The 19,896-nt window shown below is 47.5% G+C and overlaps 2 long non-coding RNA genes across 3 annotated transcripts in view; one reads left to right on the forward strand and one right to left on the reverse strand.

The window, feature by feature from the left end:
* Positions 1-19,896, forward strand: part of LOC128338161 (uncharacterized) — an 80,124-nt gene that overhangs the window by 52,091 nt on the left and 8,137 nt on the right. The gene's annotated exons all lie outside the window — the stretch shown is intronic.
* Positions 3,576-9,429, reverse strand: LOC128338162 (uncharacterized). Its single transcript, XR_008312536.1, has 2 exons — positions 9,351-9,429; positions 3,576-3,820 (listed from the first exon to the last, which is right to left on the reverse strand). It is a non-coding gene; the product is annotated as an uncharacterized LOC128338162 (long non-coding RNA).

A 19,896-nucleotide genomic window follows, 5' to 3' on the forward strand; every position in this document is an offset into this window, starting at 1 on the left:
AGGTTCAAGTTGCCTGATCTCTGTATGATTAGGAAACTATCCTATATTAATCTATAGAATTCTCTGCCACAGGATGTGGCGATGGCCACTAGCTTGGGTGGCTTTAAAATGGGCTTGGACAAATCCATGGAGGACAGGTCTAGTACTAGTCTGATGACTATAGGCCACTTCCAGGCTCAGAGGGAAGATGCCTCTCAGTACCAGCTTCAGGGGAGCAACAGCAGGAGAGGGGGCATGCCCTCTCCTCTTGCCTTTGGACTTCTCAGAGGACCCTGTGGGAAACACGATGCTGGACTAGATAGGCCTTGGGCCTGATCCAGCATGGCTGTTCTTATCCTTGATTTCTTGTAACAGAAACCACAAATTATTGCGTCTAAGTGGAGTGACATCCACTAAGGAGAGCTGGTCTGGTGGTAGCAAGCATGAATTGCCCCCTTTGCTAGGTCCAGCTTGGCTGCATATGAATGGAGGACTACATGAGTGAGCACTGTCAGATATTCCCCTTAGGGGATGGAGCTGCTCTGGGGAGAGCATTGAGATTACAAGTTCCCTCCCTGGCAGCATCTCCAAGTTAGGGCTGAGAGAGACTCTTGCCTGCCTGCAACCTCGGAGTAGCCGCTGCCTGTCTGTGTAATGACCTGCCTTGGCCGACTGCCCAGCAGCTGTGAAAACCCCCCCCCCACTCTTTTCAGAGGGGACGGGAGAGCCGACAGGCAGGAACTAAGACAGAGAGGAGTCAAAACGTTGCCAGAAGTCAAGCACTGGGAATTCCACAGGGACAGGGTGGGGTAAACACGAATCATGGTCAGACGACAACAAAGAGGTCCAGATTTCTAGGTCAAGGTTGCTCACAGTAAGGCTGGTCACCACGAATGTTGGTTTCAGCACAGCACCAGTTTTCGGGCTTCTCTAAAGAGGCAGTGTGCTGAGGGCCCTGCCCCACACTGCAGCTGTCAGGGAGGTGCAGCCGGGTCAGAGTTGGAACACCTGTTCCTTCTGGTCAGCTTCTCCGACCTACGGCATGCCTCCCTCTGAGCCTGTACCCTGGCCAAACGTCGCTATTGGGGATCTGGGGAAGGCACCTCGACTTCAGCGGCCTTGGAGGCTTCATCAGGAGGAGGGAGGGAAGGAGGCAGAGGGGCCTGCAGGCCTGTCAGCTCTGGCTCTGCTGAGTCGACCAGACTTCCAGCCTGCTCCCTCTTCATCTGAGGAATGCCTGGTCTTCATCTGAGGAATGCCTGGGTCACACAGAGGTCAATTACGCAGGCATGGCAGCCTCCCAAATGGCTGCTGTACTGGAGGGGGGCCAAAGAGCTGGCCGAACAGCCAGTGAAGGCATAAAGGGAGGCCAGTGGTGGGAGGAGAAACCTCCACAGATGGACACACCCTGCCGCCTCCAACTCCCCTGAAGGGGGTAAGTAAATTTTTTTTAAAAAAAAAATTGTCCACAAACCCCCCTAGACTGAACTGAACTGGTGGGGTGGGTGGGTTCCAGGGGGTGCCAGACTGAACTGGCCTGTTCCGGTCCTGTTCCGGTCCTGTTCTGACTTGAACCAAACCGGACCAGCCGGTTCCGTGCACACCCCTAATGGCAGCTTCTTGTGTTCCTATGAGTGTGTGGCCATGGCAGGGTGTGACTGTTGGGTGGGTGTGTCTATAGGGGCTGTCATAGACCCTTCTGAATTTGCAAACTGGGGGCTCCACATGGACCTCTTTCCACCCCTCTTTGCCTTTTCCAAAGGGGACTGGGCTCACGCTACCCATGCGACATTTCCCGAGGCCCAGGACTGGCACTCTTTGCAAAAATCCCACTTGGCGGTGGCTGCTGCTTGTGGAAGCAGAAAAGTCTTCCTGAGAAAGGAGCACCTGAAACCTTCAGGCTTCCGGACGTGCTGAGGAGTCACTCTTTGATATTCACCACAGGCAAAAGCAGCTTGCAAGGAGAAACGGAGCCGCACCGGAGGCTTGTGGAAATTAATGAGCCCTTTTTAAATAATGCAAAATGCTTTGGTCAGTCATAATTAAAAGTTTCACCCTCACATGATACATGATAGTTTACATTTATGTATGATTGTGCAGCAAAAGGATAGTATGTGCACAAATTAATTATAAAGGCACTCGACTTCGTGAAATCCCCCTAATTATTGGAGCTGTCATCTAATTAAAAATGAGTTGATTAATCGCCTGCCTTTTAACATATTAATGCATTAATTTCGATCAATCAGCCATATTAGCAAAGTATTAGTTTAGGGACTTTTTTGGTGCACTGAAGAAAGAATAAAACAAAGTTTCCCATTTGTTGGGCGGATTCACACAGACCTGAGCATTACTTGAGGTCAGGGTCAAACTGGATGCCTAGGCTCAAATCCAGACTGGGGAGTGTATTATTTGGTCCAACATCATTCAGAACAACCTTTGACAGGGCTACAACATTCATTTTTGCTGCAATCCCAAGGACTCAGTGGAAGAGCATCTGATGTATATGCAGAAGGTCCAAGGGTCATGCCCTCTCAGCATCTACAGGTGGGGCTGGGAAACACTCCTGCCTGAAACCTTGGAGAAGACGCTGCCATCAGTGTAGACAGTACTGAGCTAGATGGACCAAGGGCCTGACTTAGAAAGCAGCTTTTTATTCAGGTACAAGGCTCTAGCTCAGTGGTAGAGCATCTGCTTTGTATGCAGAAAGTCCCCAGGCTCAATTTCTATTATATGGAGTCCCTCAGGGCTCCATTATGTCACCAATGCTTTTTAACAACTACATGAAACCACTGGATGAAGACAAAAGGAGATTTGGTGCAGAGTGTTATGCTGATGACACCCAAATCTATTCCTATTCCTCCTCCTCCTCCTCCTCCTCCTCCTCCTCCTCCGCCTCCACCTCCGCCTCCTCCTCCTCTGGAAATGGCATTAATTCCCTAAATGCCTGCCTACAGGCAGTAATGGGTTGGATGAGGGACAAGTTGAAGCCGAATTCAAGCAAAACAAAGGTGCTCATTGTGGGGGATTGGAATTTCAACAAAAGTTTCCCAAGCGGATTACACAGCGGAAAAATAAATAAATAAATAAATAAATAAATAAATAAGATGGATCCCTGTCCCCAAAAAGCTCAGAATCTAAAAAGAAAGAAACATAAGATAGACACCAACCACAGTCACTGGAGGTACTGTGCTGGGGTGGAGAGGGCCGTACTCTCCCTAAATAAAGATAATCACCACATTAAAAAGGTGCTTCTTTGCCCAGTTAGCAGGGATCCCAGAGAGTTTGTTCACCTCATCAGCCCATCAGAGCAAAATGACCTGTGCTTCTGGAGAAAGGAGTTGCCAGATAAGAGAAGAGCTTGTTTACACACGAGTGAAAGGAAGCCATTTGCAATTGAAAGCTATCGGCCCCATGGCAGCAAAATCCACCATCTGGGTGACTGAGATTAGCTGGGTGGCATCAGGAACCCAAGTGTGATGGAAAAGGCAGGAGGGGAAAAGAGAGAGAGAAAGAAAGAGAGAGAGAGAGAGAGAGAGAGAGAGAGAGAGAGAGAGAGAGAGAGAGAGAGAATAAATCACAACTGGTAATACTCCAGGCACTGCTATATGTATATTTTGCTAATTATACAATAATTGGGAATGAGGATAATGGGAGTTGTAGTTCTGGAGTACCCTCGTAACATATGGATGTCTTGGTGGATTAGCAACAGGACATTTCATGAAAAGTCATTTCAGGGAGCTTGACGAAATGTAAAGTAAGAAAAGAATCCGCGAGGAAGCCTGAAGGCAACTTGGATTTGGATCTGGATCGCCTCTTTTTTATCCTTAATTTTCTCATGACTCTACAAAAACAGTAACGTAGAGAAACATGTCAGCATTCCAGCCATCTCTTAATCAGAAATTTGTCACCCACAAATCTGTTTGCTCCTTTGAATGATTGTTACTTAACCCAAATTTATAATTAACCTCTTTCACTAATCCCTCTGTTTGAGGAGGAAGAGCAAACTTTGGTCTTAAAAGCATCCTGCCAAACACATAATTCACAAGCATCTTTGAAAAACACGACCAGAATCATTGAGGGGAGGGTGGAGGGTCGGAAGGCAAAGACGGACCTACTTTCTCCCCAGACAATCATGGATGTCCTCTTCGGCCAGCACATGCCCACATGAGAGATGGGGATGCTCTTATTTTTTGACAAGGAGCATATTATTCCAAAGCCCCAGGGCAGGAAAGCCTGGTCACTAGGGGCATTAGGCATAGTGTCAGCCAGGAAGGATCTTGCCCTTTATTTCCCTCTTGTTAGCCTGCTTTCCAGTATGCTTATGAGATCACATGGCATTCCATGTGTGTGTCCGTGTCTCCATCCGCCTCATCAACTTCACAACACCTAGACCAATATGAACCAAATCAGGTACAGTTGTAGAGAGCGACACATAGGGACAACTCAATGGCATAGTTTGATGTCCTCCACCCTGTTCAAGATGGTGGATGCATAAAAGTTTGAGCTGCAAGTTGGCTGACTTTTGAACCGCATAGCCAATTAGAATAAATTTGCTACAGGTGTAGCACACATAGGGGACACCTCAATGGCGTAGTTTGTAATGGTGTCATCCACCCCAATCTAAGATGGTGGATATGTGAACATTTGAGGTGCAAGAGGTCTAACTTGTGTTCACCTAACTAGTGTTCCCTCTAATAGGGATTCCCAATGTTGTTGACTACAACTCCCAGAATCCCCAGCTGCGATGGCTTTTGCATGGAGATTATGGGAGTTGTTGTCAACAACATCTGGGGATCCCTGTTAGAGGGAACACTGCGCCTAACCAATTTGAATCAAATTTCGTCCCGTTGTAAGGATAGCCCTAACCAACCCCAGCACAGCATCCCTCCAGTGGCTGTTGCTGGTATCTGCCTTATGTTTCTTTTTAGATTGTGAGCCCTTTGGGGAGAGGGAGCCATCTCTGTCTCCGTTTCATTTATTTTTCTATGTAAACTGCTTTGGGGACTTTGGTTGAAGTCGGTAGATAAATATTCAATAAAATAACAACAACAACACCTAGACCAGATTAGATCAGATTTAATCAGATTTTAAAAATATTTTTAGCTTAATATTTTAATTGTGTCTTTTTTACAATCTTTAAAAAAATTTTTTGCTGTAAACCGCCTTGGGATTGTTTTAATGAAAGGCGGTCTATAAATTTAACAATAAATAAACAACAACAATAGTGAAAGGAATGTAGGCAGATTCATTCTTAATAGAAAAAACGTTTTTCTGTCTGATCTGGCTTTCTCTGATTGGTAAACTGATATTCTCAGGGCATATCACTCTGCCTTTCTTATTCCATGACTGCTTCATGTTCTCTGCTCTGCTGCAGTCTCCATTAACCATTCTCATTCTTTCTCCCCCCCTCCCCCCCCACTCCTTTGAAGACAGAAACCTCAGGCATACGGGCTTTCTATCCAAGAAAGTAACTTCCCCAATAAAGCGTACTTGCTTTTGGATCTTAAACATCTGTCCCAAGTGAGCCTTTAATGGGCTCAACCTTTAGTGCTCATGCTGGCTCTGTTATAATTGGGCTTCCTAGGTTCTTACTAGGTTCCCTCCCCTGATGGCCCCATGTCACTGGCTGGCTTTTAGTAGGAATCTCCAAAAAGTGGGGAGGGGGCGGGGTCTGCAGCATCAGTGGAAAGGGAGCAAGAAAGCAAGAGAAAGAGCTCCAATTGTTTATAGAGATCTGAACGGGTCCCATAGGGACAGGACAGAGTTTTCTCCAGGGTGTTCTTGTCTCATAAAAAAGGAACATTACATGAAAACAACCGGTATTTCAGGAACGTAGGAGCCAGAACAGTTGAAAACAGGCAGCTTGGAGCCTTTCAGATGACAAAAAGGGATTGTTCGAATGGGATGGTTTCAGCCTTGAGCTGGTCCCAATAGCACAACTGAGGGTTACCTGCTCTCCATGTCCCTGAATGTGGAGATGGGTTTCACCTAAATCTGGTGAGAATGCACTGGAAATTTATGACGCTGATTATTTAGAGACCATTTGGGATATGCAGGTAGCTCTGCTTGACCATTTGGAGAGATGCAGGTAGACATCCTCTTAGTCATTATAAATTTGCCCCACTATAGCTGTGTGGATTGGGGTGAAGGCAGAGGATGTCCCCCCTCATGTCTCCCATTTTTTAGTGTGGCTTCTCGACAGCGCACTTTACCTTTACTCCCCATGGCCTTTCTCTCTTCACACACTTTTTATTGGCCGAGTATTGTTTAAATCTCATTATTAACTTTCTTCCTGTTTCTCCAATATAGAACTCCACACACTCTTTATAAGTTATTCTATACACTACTCCTTTTAATCCACAACTCCCCTCCTCGAGTTCACATACTGGGCAATCCATCTTGTCACATCTCCTGTCAGATAACCTCGTTCTCACCAGTGGTCATTTCAGCGTCTTAGCTGACTGAACCACCATGTTGGCTTGAATGTCATACTCATGTAATGTTCCCTGACAGTGAAGCTATTCCCACAATCACTAGAAAGTGGGCTAAGGGAGGCTAGTCTGCTTTCTAGTGATCGTGGGGCTCACCGGGCTCACCCGCAAGCCCGGTGGTTCCAAGGCGGCTAGCCATCCTAATTCCCCCTCCCCTTAAACGAGGTTAACAGAGTGAGTGCTCCATTAACCTTGGTTTTTCCCCTCGTGTGCCACGGCGGCGCACGGTGACACACAAATAGACCCCCGACTGGGAGGCTGCAGCCAGCCTCCTGGCCTCGGGGGATCTCTCCAGACTGCCCCACATGCTCGTGCAGGACATCATAGGACTTCTGGGGGCCAGGTGGCCCTCAATCTCCGCAGTCCCTACCGGCTCTGTGACTGAGCCAGTAATCGTGTGGAAGGCCAATCTGTCCGCCCAGGGCTCAAGGTTTGATCGTCTGCAGGGAGAGCAAGCGAAGCCCCGTCAAACCCCGTCTGGCGCTCCACATGGGCCGTTTGAAGCGCCTCATAATCTAACAAAATTGTCAGCTACAAAAGGAATGTTCAAAACCGGTAAGCCGGGTACAAATTAAATCCCTGCCATTCTTCTTAAAGGAAACCTCTAGTCGTTACTTTGTCCCAGGGCTATAGCTCTTTCTTTTGAGTGTTCTTTGTATCCTTCTGGTGAGACTGTTGCTGCTCTTTTAACTATATTCTCCATAGTGTGAGTTTTAATAATCTGTGGATGTGCTGCTGTATTATTCATAATCAAATCTTTCTTCGCGGATTTCATGTACCACTCTGTCTTGGGACTACTTCCCCCAAGATGAATTTCCACGTCCAAATCCTGTAACCAACCCAGAGCATTGGAACTCTCTCTAGTTAACCTTATACTTCCTTCTGCATTCATCCTCTCAAATATCTCATCGGCTTGTTCTCTAGACCTAGTTATGATGACTATGTCATCAATATATCTTTTATATAGGAGTGCATCCTGTTTTACACATTTCCTTTCTAGTTTATTCATATGGCGAATAATGGTGCCAGGCGATTGCCCAATAAGAAACTGAATTATTTTGCAAAAATATATACCTAGCTCCAAATACGTTCCCTTCTTTCCTATTCCTGCTATTGGTTCCCCTTCCTTATTAAGGGGATATTTAAGGGCTGTTAAATCCGATGTTTCCATTTTATACAGGGTGTCATTCTATGTCAACGAGGAGGGGAGAGACTTGAAGTATGTCTCTGAAAGCCAACTGCACGCACTGCTTAAGAGGTAAAACAATTACCAATCAGTCAGGAATGAAAGGATTTCCAGCCGTGCAGCACGCCACATTTCTGCCCCATAACACACATCACGCAGTCAGGGAGAGAGTCCATCGAAAGCCCATCAGTCACTAACAGAACCTTAAAGAAATAATTTGCCCGGAGTGACGGGATGAAACCGAATAAAGGGAACCTTGGAGTGAATGGCAGGGAAGTGCTCCCCGGAGACCCTGCTTGCTTTGGCATGGTTTTCTGCAAGAAACATAGCAGGTGAAGCCGAGCTGAACAAAGAGAGAGCGCTGTTGGAGTCTACGTGCATATACCAAGAAAGGGTTGGAAGGAGCAGGGTGGGGAAATCAGGTAATCCGGAGGGAGGCAAGTTAAGGGCCCTCGATGGCCCCCCTTTTAAGGGTCCCTGGGTGTCTTGTGCTGTTTGAACACATCTCTCCAGTTACAGTTATGCCTCTGCCTGGGTGGCCCAACGAGCTGAAGATCCTACAATGTTAGTCCGTGTTGCTAGATGCCGGGTCCCCTGCTCCTCACAGCCTTTCTGCCCCACAAAAGCCAGGTTAGGAACATAGGAAGCTGCCTTCTACTGAGTCAGACCCTTGGTCCATCTAGCTCAGTACTGTCTACACAGACTGGCAGCAGCTTCTCCCAGGTTGCAGGCAGGAATCTCTCTCAGCTCTACCTTGGAGATGCTGCCAGGGAGGGAACTTGGAATCTTCGGTATGCAAGCAGGCAGATGCTCTCCCTGGAGCATCCCCAACCCATTGGGGAGTACGTTACAGTGCTCACATGTTCTCCCCCATTCAAATGCAAACCAGGGTAGGCCCTGCTTAGCAAAGGGGACAATTTCAACTTGCTTCCACAAGACCAGCTCTCCTCCTACAGTATATCAGCTCCTTTTCTGCGGTCAGCCACCCTGCTCCTCCCTAACACCAGCACTGTGCATCTCCCTCCCCTTGTTAAAGCTCAGTACCTCTATAAGGCGGTTCACACCACCAATGCAGCCTGCCAGGGAGGGCATGGGGGGGGCAGTCTTCCTTCTAACAGGGATTCCCAGATGTTGTTGACTAAAACTCCCAGAATCCCCAGCTGCACTGGATTTTGATTGTAGTCAACAACATCTGGGAGTCCCTGTTAGAGGGAACACTGGTGGTGGTGGGGGGGCAAGGGGAGCTTATCTGCCCCCCCCCCGCCCCAGACGATCTTTGGTCTTGTGTGGAACAAGGTGCTGCTCATGTGCCCAGATGTTCCGACAGCATGGACCTCTGGGGAAATGAGCTGGTTAAAGCGATTCTTGCGATCGGCAAAAAGCGGGCTAAGGGAGTTTTGATGGTGTATTGCTCCGTGCTGCAGCAACACATGAGGAGACCCCCGACCGGGAGGCTGCAAGCAGCCACCTGGGCTCAGGAGTGTCTCCAGGATGCCTCGTGCACTCGTGTGGGGCATCCTGGAACTTCCAGGGACTGCATAGCCCCCGATCACTGCAGCCCCTGCTGGCTCCGTGATGGACTTGGCAGTTGTGTGGGCAGCCAATCTGGCCGCCCAGGGCTGTCTGGTGATTGTCTGTGGCCCACTCTCCCTGCAAACCCGCTTACGGCAAGTCTCACTGATCGTGAGACTCACCTCTATGTCTTTTCCTTCAGTCACTTTATATTTCATCCTTCCTTTCTCTTCTCCCCAGCCACCCTTTCTCCATTGGCCCTCCTCCCAACGTTCTAGTCCCCATAGCAACTGTTGCCAGGAGCTCTTTCCACTCTAGACTCCTCCCCTACAGATAGGTCCAGCCTTTCCACTAGGCAGACCTAGGCAGTCGTCTAGAGCGCCAGTTCTTGGAGGGCACATAAACAGTGCCAGATTAGAGCAATGCCGATTATACTTTCTCTCCCTCCTGTATTGCATCCACAAAATACTGCACAGTGGTGTAAGAATGTAAGATGCAATCATGCACCTTGCCCCGCAGAGGGCCTGCATATTCTGCATCCCAAATCCACAGTCTTCTTTGCTCATTTGCACCTCAGCTCCCAAGAAACAGCTAGTCTCCTAAGCTTAAAGATGAATTGCCTGCCTCAGCATCCATTTCTAAATTGAAATGGCCTTGGATTGAATTTCCAAATTAAGAGAAGCACCTTCTCAACTCTGAAGTGTTGCCTTCTGGTCCCATGATAGACCTGGGAACTCTCTCCCACTGGATCCTCAAACTAGCACAGGCTATTTATTCACTGATCATTCAACCCGGCAAATGAGCAGCCTGCACAGCTCAAGTTAAAGCTGGGGTTCCGTATATCTTGGTGGTCAGGACGGAGGGCAAAGTCAAACTTTGCCAGGTCTCCAAAAACCCTAGGGTCTGCCTTGCTTCTGGATGTATCTGCCACACCAGGCTTTCATGTCTCCCAAAAATCCCTACAAGGACCAGAACGTGGCCACCTGTGGGGGTAGTTTTGGGTCAGCCCCACAGTCTTCCCCTCTTAATGGCTGAGATGTCTCCCTTTTGTGGATTTCTGGCAGAGGATCTGCTGGATAGCTTTATTCCAAGCCAGCGAGGCAGGCGTAGGGAATGTGTCCCCAAAATTCTATGCACTTGGTTTTGTGCCAGGCGTGCTTGGTGTATTATTGCTTTGGTCCTTGAGGAAGCCTGTCTCCTTAGGCTGACAGGCAGGGGAGGGAACTTAATCTCTGGGTTCTTTGGGAGTAAATTGCTTTGCGTGGGGAAAAATAGTAATCAAACCTGCCCTGCTTTGTGTGTTTACAAGTTGGAGTCCTTCCCAAACAGAATGCTGCCAACAATGGAGTCCATGGTTGTTGCTCCCATATCGAAATTACCAGCCATTACTGCAAGCAGCAATCAACCCGGTGTTTGCTGATTTCGAGTTCTTTATAACAGTGCACTGTGCGCCAAGTAGAAGTGATAGACTGAGAGTGGTGGTGCTGAATAAAGGCAAGTTTGGGAATTGCAGGGTTGGGTAATTGGTAGAGCGGTGCAGAACTGGTTCAAATCAAACCGGGTTCGATTCAAACCGGCCCGGTTCGACCGGTTCGAACTTGAACCAAACCAGCTTCAAAAAAAGGTGGCCGGTCCAAGTTTGAACCAAATTGGGCCTGCCCCATTGTGTACCAGTTTGACCAGGCTTAATGGGTTGGAGGGTGATGCTTGTAAAGGGGAATCTGGTGAGGATTCCCTTTTAAAAGCAAAGGGGAATCCGGCCTTTAAAAAGTTTTTAAGGGTGGCTACGGGGGGCAGTGAGAGGGCACCTTACTGCTGGCTCTGGCTCTTTCAAAGTCCCTGTGCTCACTGCGGTAGCACAGACCACATGGCAGCAGCACAGTTCTGGCCTCTGTGGTTGCATGGAGAACATTTGCGTGCCCTCTGCGCATGCTCATGAACAGTTTGTGGACTGGCGGTTCAGTCCGAATTTGTTTAGAATACAAACTGAACCACCAAAATGGTTCCGTCCACACCCCTAGTGACTGGAGCGCCAACTGCTCCATGTACCAAGGGCTGTCCCATTTTTCTGCTGCCTGTTTCTGGTAAAACACTGTCCCTATTTTGCCTTTTGGGAGATCTGAGGGATGTCTTTTAAACCTCTTAGTGTGTGCCTCGCAGGCATGGGGCTTCAGCTCATCCCTTGGGTCTTTAGCAGTTACATCTCTGAGTGGAGGAATTTGTGCCGTGTTTGCTTTTTGCTAAGATGCTTCTTTCTTTGTTGTCTCAAAATTGACTGTGAGGGCACAGTTTCTCCATCTCCTGCTTCCTTCCAGGACTGCCTATCCAGTTAGTAAACATTGACGAGTGTGTTTGAGTTGACGGTCTTCTGTGAAAGTACAACTGATCCATTGTGGAATTAAACATCTCGTTAAAAAGAATGTTTAATCCCCCTTTCTTTAAGAAGAATGTGCTATGCTCAGTTTACTCACCCAGCTGTTTCTGAAGCCAATGCTGGATAGGCAAAGTAAATAGGGGCTGAATTTATTGGGGGTGGGGTATGTGTGACATTTTGCGAAGGAAGGAAGGAAGGAAGGAAGGAAGGGAGGGTCACCTCTGCCAAACTTGTTTCAGCAATCATTTATGCCCCCACCCAAAATCGGTGCCCTAAGCAACTGCTGAGATCTGCCCAGTGGGTGGGCCGGCCCTGTTAATCAATCAGCAAACCCAGAGGTGCATTTAGGTAATTTTGGAGTCTGGATCTAAAGGCCTTTGTAGGGCCTGCCTCACACTGTGTTGTGGGTGGATCAGGCCAGTTACTCTCCCCCTGCTAAATATAGAGAATCACCACGTTAAAAGGTGACTCTTTGCCAAGTGAGCAGGAGTGAATCCATCAGCTAAGTTAGCCAAGTTAGCATGAATCACAGCAGGGGAAGTCAGGAACCCCCCCCCAACACACACATCCTGTAAGCTCTCCCTGTGAAACCTCTGAGATATATGCCAAGACAAGGCTGTGAGCCTAAGAGGCATTGACCCTCCCTTAACCTCGTCCCGATCTCTCACACTTGCTGGACCTTAAGCAAATTAAAAACAGTCTGGAAGTTGTCAAGAAGATAATAAGAATAGGAGGGAAAGCAGGTTGCCTCACCAGCACGCAGCTTGACCGGTGCTATCTCCGATGGGCAAATGCTTTCAGGCTCTGGGAAGGTATTAAAACTGTCCATCTTCAGAACAGATGCTCGATGCCGCCGTCTCTGGGGTAATGGCGTGAGTTCGGGGGTGCGGCAGCTGCCGTTTCCCTGTTTCCTTTTTACAGCCGCCTGAGGACAAGGCGCAGGTTATAAATCCTGCCTGTGTTAACCGAGAAGCCAGCCGAGAAACAAGAATTACCGCAAAGGCTCAGGTGTCCTGCTCTGGCGAAATGACACCCAATTGGAATGGAATGGTGATGTATGGGCAGCCGGCACCGGAGCGTCTGCCCCTGATTTTAGCCCCAATTGGATTGTAAAGGTAATCTTCAGGGTATGCAGCAAATCAGACCCTCTGGATGTCTGGGGGAGGACTGGGAGCAGGAGATGATGATGATGATGATGATGATGATGATGATGATGATAATAATAATAATAATAATAATAATAATAATAATAATAATAATAATTTGATTTCTATACCGCCCTTCCAAAAATGGCTCAGGGCGGTTTACAAAGAGAAATAACAAATAAGATGGCTCCCTGTCCGCAAAGGGCTCACATTCTAAAAAGAAACATAAGACACACACCAGCAACAGTCAATGGAAGTACTGTGCTGGGGGTGGATAGGGCCAGTTACTCTCCCCCTGCTAAATAAAGAGAATCATGATGGCAAGAACCAGTCTTTGCTCCAGTTTGGGATTCAGGGTTCACTCCAGTTTGGGATTCAGGGTTGTCGGTATAGGATGTTGGGTTGATGGAAGGGGAGCCATCCTAGTGGCAACTGTCCAGGCCACAGGAACATAGGAAGCTGCCATATGCTGGGTCAGACCACTGGCCCATCTAGCTCAGGATTGTCTACCCAGACTGGCAGCAGCTTCTCCAGGGTGACAGGCAGGAGTCTCTCTCAGCCCTGTCTTGGAGATTCTGTCAGGAAGGGAACTGGGAACCTTCTGCATGCAAGAATGCAGGTGCAGCTCTAGTCCCTAAGGGGAATATCTTACAGTGCTCACACATGGAGTCTCCCATTCAAATGCAAGCCAGTGTATACCCTGCTTAGCAGAGGTGACAATTCATGCTTGCTACCCCAAGACCATATTTCCTCCCTCCACTTCTCCTCTACAGAGCAGACCTGCTCACTTTTAAGACAGGCATGCCATAGGCTAGGCCAAGGCTGCATAACTTTGACCCTCCAGTGTTGTTGGACTACATCAACCATCATCCTCAACCACAGTGGCCAAAAGGCAGGGATGATGGATGTTGTAGTCCCATATCTGCAGGACGGCTGAGGAGCTGTACAGCCCTGAGTAGGCAGAGATGTCTAGGCCACTGTTTGCCTAGCTACACAACCAGGTTAGGGAACAGCATATACTAACTGAGGCACTTCACACAACACATGTGAAGCGCCTGATGGGGTTCTGTGGGGAGAGCGGGCTTAGCACACGAGCAGCAGAAACTGGGCTGGACTCCCTTAGCCTGGTTTCTGCTGCTCGCGAGAATCGCCTCAATGAATTATAGCAGAAATCTTTTTTACAGTGAGACTCTCACTGCTTAGATGTCAAGTTGCTTCCCGAGAACAAAGGTGTTCAAATTCTATTGGGAAGTCTAATCACCAATTTGTCAATCAATCGGCTTGTGTTACTAGCTCTGTTGTTTTCTCATTCTGCTGAGGGGTAGTCTGAGCCTCCTGTTTGCTGCTCTCCTTCATTCTGAAAAAGACCCCTGCTCTCTCCCTCCTACTCTCCCTCCCGGATTTCCTCAGTAATTTATGTGAGATTCCTCATGAGAAGGCGTAGTGATAGTCAGGCTTGAGGGAGGACTAGGTCTCAATCAGAGGAAATGCTTGGAAGGTGGGCCTCTCCAAATAGGGAAGAAAGCCCGGGAGAATCAAATCCATGTGGCCCAATCCAGAGTGAGGGGCAGGGTTCACTGGACAACAGCCGATAGAGGAGATGGGGAAGGTTAGTAGGGGCGGGTAAGAGTCCAGTTCTTCCTTGGAGCCCTTGGAGTGAGGTCTAATCAGCAGCTTCTGTAGGGAAAGGGGAAACTAACAGCCTTGGGCTGGGGATCAAGTGGGAGTTCCTTACGTGGAAGTAATTAGGAAAGATAGGGACCAGTTTAGCTAGACTTGTCAGGGAATGTATTCTTGTTTAAGTGCTTGGATCTGACTGCATGGTTCTTGTAGTTCCTGGGGAAGGGTTTTACTTGAGCAGTGACTGTGATGCCTCTATAGTTTTCCTTATCATCCAATTATTAATCAGTTGTTGTTGTTGTTGTTGTTATGTGCCACTCCTTATTGGGTCCTGCCTTAGTCACATGCTCCTGAAGGCCTAAGACTGCTCAAGCCTTTCTTTCTTCTTTACTCTCCCAGGATACCCCCTTGGAAGGGTGAATTTGCTCATATTAAAAAGTGACTGGTGCCAGCTTACCCGGGACTCCTCACAGCTAGAGGAGGGATTTTCTATCCCCCCTCTGGATCATTACAGAAGGCCAATAATGGTGGACAAGCTTCCAAAAGTCAACTTGCACACTCTTACCAGTCTTTGCCTACAAGGCCCAAACTGTACTCTCCAGTGCCATGACAATGTTGGTGGCATCCTGGGTTCAGAATTCGGTGGCTCCTGCCACAGCCACACCACCAGCAAACCTGCTGCCTTTCTCCCCCACTTCCTGGTCCCCATGGCTACCTCCTCACCAGCCACTTCCATGGCAGCCCACCTAATGCCTCTCCCCCTGCCAGGCCTCTGCCTCCACTGCTTCTGGGTGACTCGTAGTCTTAACACCCCAGGAGCCAAGGTGGCTTCCTCAGCTTTGCTAGGTCCAGCCTCTGTGTGGTATAAAATGAACATGGCAACGGGAGGGGAGATGGCAGGAGAACAGGTCTCTGGGGCCCGGTTGGGGAGGTGGGGGAATAGGCAGCAAAAAAGTGCCCCCTGGTGACCAGCGGCCCGTGTTCATGGAACACGTGTGCTCACAATTATAGTTCTGCTAGTAGTACTCTCTTTGCACAGGTTGATGGTGTGGCCTAGGAGCATGGCACATGAATTGAGCTTCATCCTAAAATATCCCCCAGAATATTTTGGAACACAGGAACATAGGAAGCTGCCATATACTGAGTCAAACCATTGGTCCAATCTAACTCAGCATTGTCTTCACAGGCTGGCAGCGGCTTCTCCAAGGTTGCAGGCAGGAATCTCTCTCAGCCCTATCTTGGAGATGCTGTCAGGGAGGGAACTTGAAACCTTCTGCTCTTCCCAGAGCAGCTCCATCCTCTAAGGGGAATATCTTACAGTGCTCACACTTCTAGTCTCCCATTCATATGCAACCAGGGTGGACCTTGCTTAGCTAAGGGGACAAGTCATGCTGGCTACCACAAGACCAGCTCTCCTCTCCTTTGCAGTGGATAGCAGTTCCTTAGTAATCAGGTCTGAGTGGAAAGAATCCCACAAAACAAGCAAGTTATTGCTCTAGGTAGATCTATTCGAATGAGCACTGAAGTTTCTACCCCTTTGTCCAAGCACAAGTAACAGTGGGAACTTTTGAAGGTTCAGCCATGGTTGTTGATGATGACCATAACCTTGTGTCCAAGGAGGAAAGTCTCATAAAATGTCACCCCCATCTTGTTGACAGAGACAGTTATTTCTTTTCAGCTGTGCTGTCATCTTGAATAATGGCGGCTGGTGGTGGCAGGTTGATTGAGTGCTGGCATGAGAGGTCAGAGATGAGATCCGCTTTTCTTCAGCGGAGAGGCTGAGATGTGCACAGCAGAAACTGGGTTTCACTTTTTGGTGTCTCCTTTGATATTTGAGGGACATGGTGCTCTTTGATATAGTATAGCAAAGGTGAGAAACTTGGTTATGTGCACGTTAGCAGAAAGCCTTGGAGCAGGGAAGCTGCCTGCAGATGTCACAGAGAGGGGAAGCAGACGGGCAGTCACATCTGAGTGATATTCTGTCCTGACTGTAGAAGCAAAGTGACAGCAGCGGGGGGAAATGACGGCAATGGATGGAGGTATAGGGCAGATGCCTCCATCCATTGCCATCTGCTATAACGAAGTCGCAGACAGAGAGAAGGCAAAAGTGGTCAGCCCAGGCTGTTTGTGAGCTGTGGAAGCTGTCATGCAAGGTAAGGATGCATCAGGCAGCATGGGATTTGACCCTGACTGAGAGAGAGAGAGAGAGAGAGAGAGAGAGAGAGAGAGAGAGAGAGAGAGAGAGGGAGAGAGAGAGAGAGAGACCAATCATGCATGGTGTGGAGAAAGTGGATAGAGAGAAATTCTTCTCCCTCTCCCATCACACTAGAACCAGGGGTCATCCCATGAAATTGATTGCCAGGAAATTTAAGGCCAACAAACAGAAGTACTTTTTCACACAATACATAATCCACTTGTGGAATTCTCTGCCACAAGATGTGGTTACAGTCAACAACCTAGATAGCTTTTGAGATGGATTTGGATAACTTCGTGGAGGTCTATCAATGGCTACTAGTCGGAGGGCTATAGGCCACCTCCAGCCTCAAAGGCAGGATGCCTCTCAATACCAGTTGCTGGGAAGCAATAGCAGGAGAGGGGGCATGCCGTCAACTCCTGCCGGTGGCTTCCAGTGGCATCTGTTGGGTCACTGTGTGAAGTAGGTTGCTGGACTAGATGGGCCTTAGGCCTGATCCAGCAGGGCTGTTCTTATGTTCTTATGAAGTTGCAGACAGAGAGAAGGCAAAAGTGGTCAGCCATGGCTGTTTCTGATATGTGGAAGTTGTCATGCAGAGTAACAATGCATCAGGCAGCATCGGATTTGACCTTGACTTAAAATTTCTGCAAAGAAAGGGGGGAAAAGAGAGAGAGAGAGAGAGAGAGAGAGAGAGAGAGAGAAGATTTATATACATTCTAATTTGAGCTAGAGATGCTGCCCAAGCACACCAGGATTTGTGTCTAGAAAAGTGCTTTGCAGATTGGTATAAGGAAAAAGTTGAGCATTAGGCTCTTCTTCTCCAGTTTTGGTTAAAATCCAAGACACAGATGAATTCAGCAGCTGAACGAGATAGGAAGAAAATCCCTCATATGCAGCTTCCACATAGCAGACAATCTCTGCCGGTGTCTCTGAACATGTTTTTCCTTTGCAGATGATCAAAAATCAGGACCACAAACTGCTCCTGAAATTGCTTAGGATACTTGTCCTACCCAGTTATTGACAACATGAACTGCCTTCATGTGTGTGAATCCAAATTAGAATCTTTATTATTGACCAAACACACATAGTCAAGGAAATATACACAGTTGTGGTAGCTGGTAGATGAGACGTTCAGAACAAAGAGATGATTCATCAACTGAACATCAATAACAACTGAAAATACTGGTGATATTAACTATAATACTAACATGTAATAACATTGTATAACAACTCCTACTAAGTAATATAACAACTCCTACTAAGTAATGCCATGCTGAAAACAACTAGCAAACTGTTCATATGGGAGTAATCATCTCCTGATAAATTCTGTTTGCAGTCAAACAAAATTTAGCTACTTTGAAATCTCATCGTTCTGGTCGGATAAGAGATAACTACAGAAAAAGAATCCAAACGGTCTGGTGATTTGGTTTAAAAAGGAAATATAACTGCAATGGATATAAGAATTACAGTAAAGTAGAAGAGGTACCATCGTTTTGATGGGCCCTGTACTACAAGGGCAGAGACGCTCAGCACATTGTATTTTCTTAAATCTTTCTTCCAAGACAGCCATACATAGAGCATTAAAATGTGTCATCATCAATGTTCTGTGGTAGTTTGTTGAAATTTTTTCCAGAGGTTCAAAATGCTCATTCCTCTGGATGACTTTTGGAGATACTAAGGGATTTTGGGGGGATTTTTTTTTGTGTGTGCAATTTTTAAGACTTTCTCTTCTTCTTTTTGTCTGGTTGTGATCTCAGTTCCCCTATCCCCATTTCCCATTCATTTTAACAGCCCGCCAACTACAGATTTGCCAATGGCAGGGTTTTGCCGGAACTGAACCCTTATAGTCGGCAAGGGATGAATGTATTTGCTATCTAAGGGCTAGTTTCGCTTGCTCATAACTCTATGATATTAGTATATCTGGAGTAAATCCTACCCAGTTATTCATAATGTGAACTGCCTTAATGTCTGAGTAGGGCTTGTAAGCACCAGAAATGAACAGAATTCCAGATCACACATTTTAACATACACATTTCATCCATCCAACCATCCCTCCCTCCCTCCCTCCCTCCCTCCCTCGTTAACTCATTTAACATTACTTTTAAGCATGCACGGCTACAAAAGATAACTCTTCCTTTCTGGCCCGTTCAACTGGCAGCTCCAAATTAAACTCCCATGAAGCCTCTAAGCACATTCAAACAATACTTTAAAAAAAAAAAGCATGAAAGGAAATACAGCCACATGCCCCTCCCTCCCCAGCACCTTGCTTTGAAGCTACGCTCGCGGAACGACTTCAAAATGTGCTCTGGTGTGTAATGAATGTGGCAGCTTATGGCAAGGGCTCCCGACTAATTTCCTTAATAGTCCCTGTCCCCGGCTAACGAGCATCAATTCTATTTATGCAGAGTGATAGCGTTGCTGTTCAATTATGTTCCAAGTAATGAGACAAGCCCCTCCAAGGCTTCTGGTGGCCCCACCTGGTCTCTTTGCAGAGGGAGATTATGGGCAGGGAAAGAGCTTTGCTGGGCTCGGTCCCTGGAGCCTGTAATTGCTTCTCAAGGTAAATGTGGCACGTGCGGGTTGGGAAACATTCCACCATCAGGGGTCTTTCTTTTATGTCAACCGTTGAAAGCTGGTGTGTGTGTGTGTGTACGTGTGCATGCACACATACACACAAAGGAAACATGAGAGAAGCCTGTGAAATGCATCCTTGATTTTTTATTTTATTTTATTATTTTATTTTATTTTAGTTTATTTTTACACTTATATCCCGCTCTTCCTCTGAGGAGCTCAGAGTGGTGTACTGGCTTATTTTTATCCTCACAACAACCCTGTGAGGTAGGTTGGCAGGAGAGCTGGTTTTGTGGTAGCAAGCATGACATGTCCCCTTAGCTAAGCAGGGTCCACCCTGGTTGTATATGAAAGGGAGACTAGAAGTGTGAGCACTGGAAGAGATTCCCCTCAGGGGATGGAGCTGCTCTGGGAAGAGCAGGAGGTTCCAAGTTCCCTCCCTGGCAGCGTGTCCAAGAGATAGATGAGTGGGATTCCTGCCTGCAACCTTGGAGAAGCCGCTGCCGGTCTGTGAAGACAATGCTGAGCTAGATAGACCAATGGGACCTTCAGATGCTCTTCCCAGTGGCCCCATCCCTTAAGGGGAAAATCTTACAGTGCTCACATGTGGTCTCCCACTCATATGCAAACCAGGGCAGACCCTGTTTAAGGTCATGCTTGCTTCCACAAGACCAGCTCTCCTCTTTCAGTGCCTCCAAGTTTTCAATTACAATATAGTAGTCTGCATAAGAGAAAAGGCTGGGAACTGCTTGTCAAATCTCCCTTTAAAGCCTTCTAGTGGTCGTCTCCACATCTAGTGGCAGTGCGTTTCTTAAATTAATGAT

This window comes from Hemicordylus capensis, chromosome 15 (genome assembly GCF_027244095.1).
Source record: "Hemicordylus capensis ecotype Gifberg chromosome 15, rHemCap1.1.pri, whole genome shotgun sequence".
NCBI lineage: Eukaryota > Metazoa > Chordata > Lepidosauria > Squamata > Cordylidae > Hemicordylus > Hemicordylus capensis.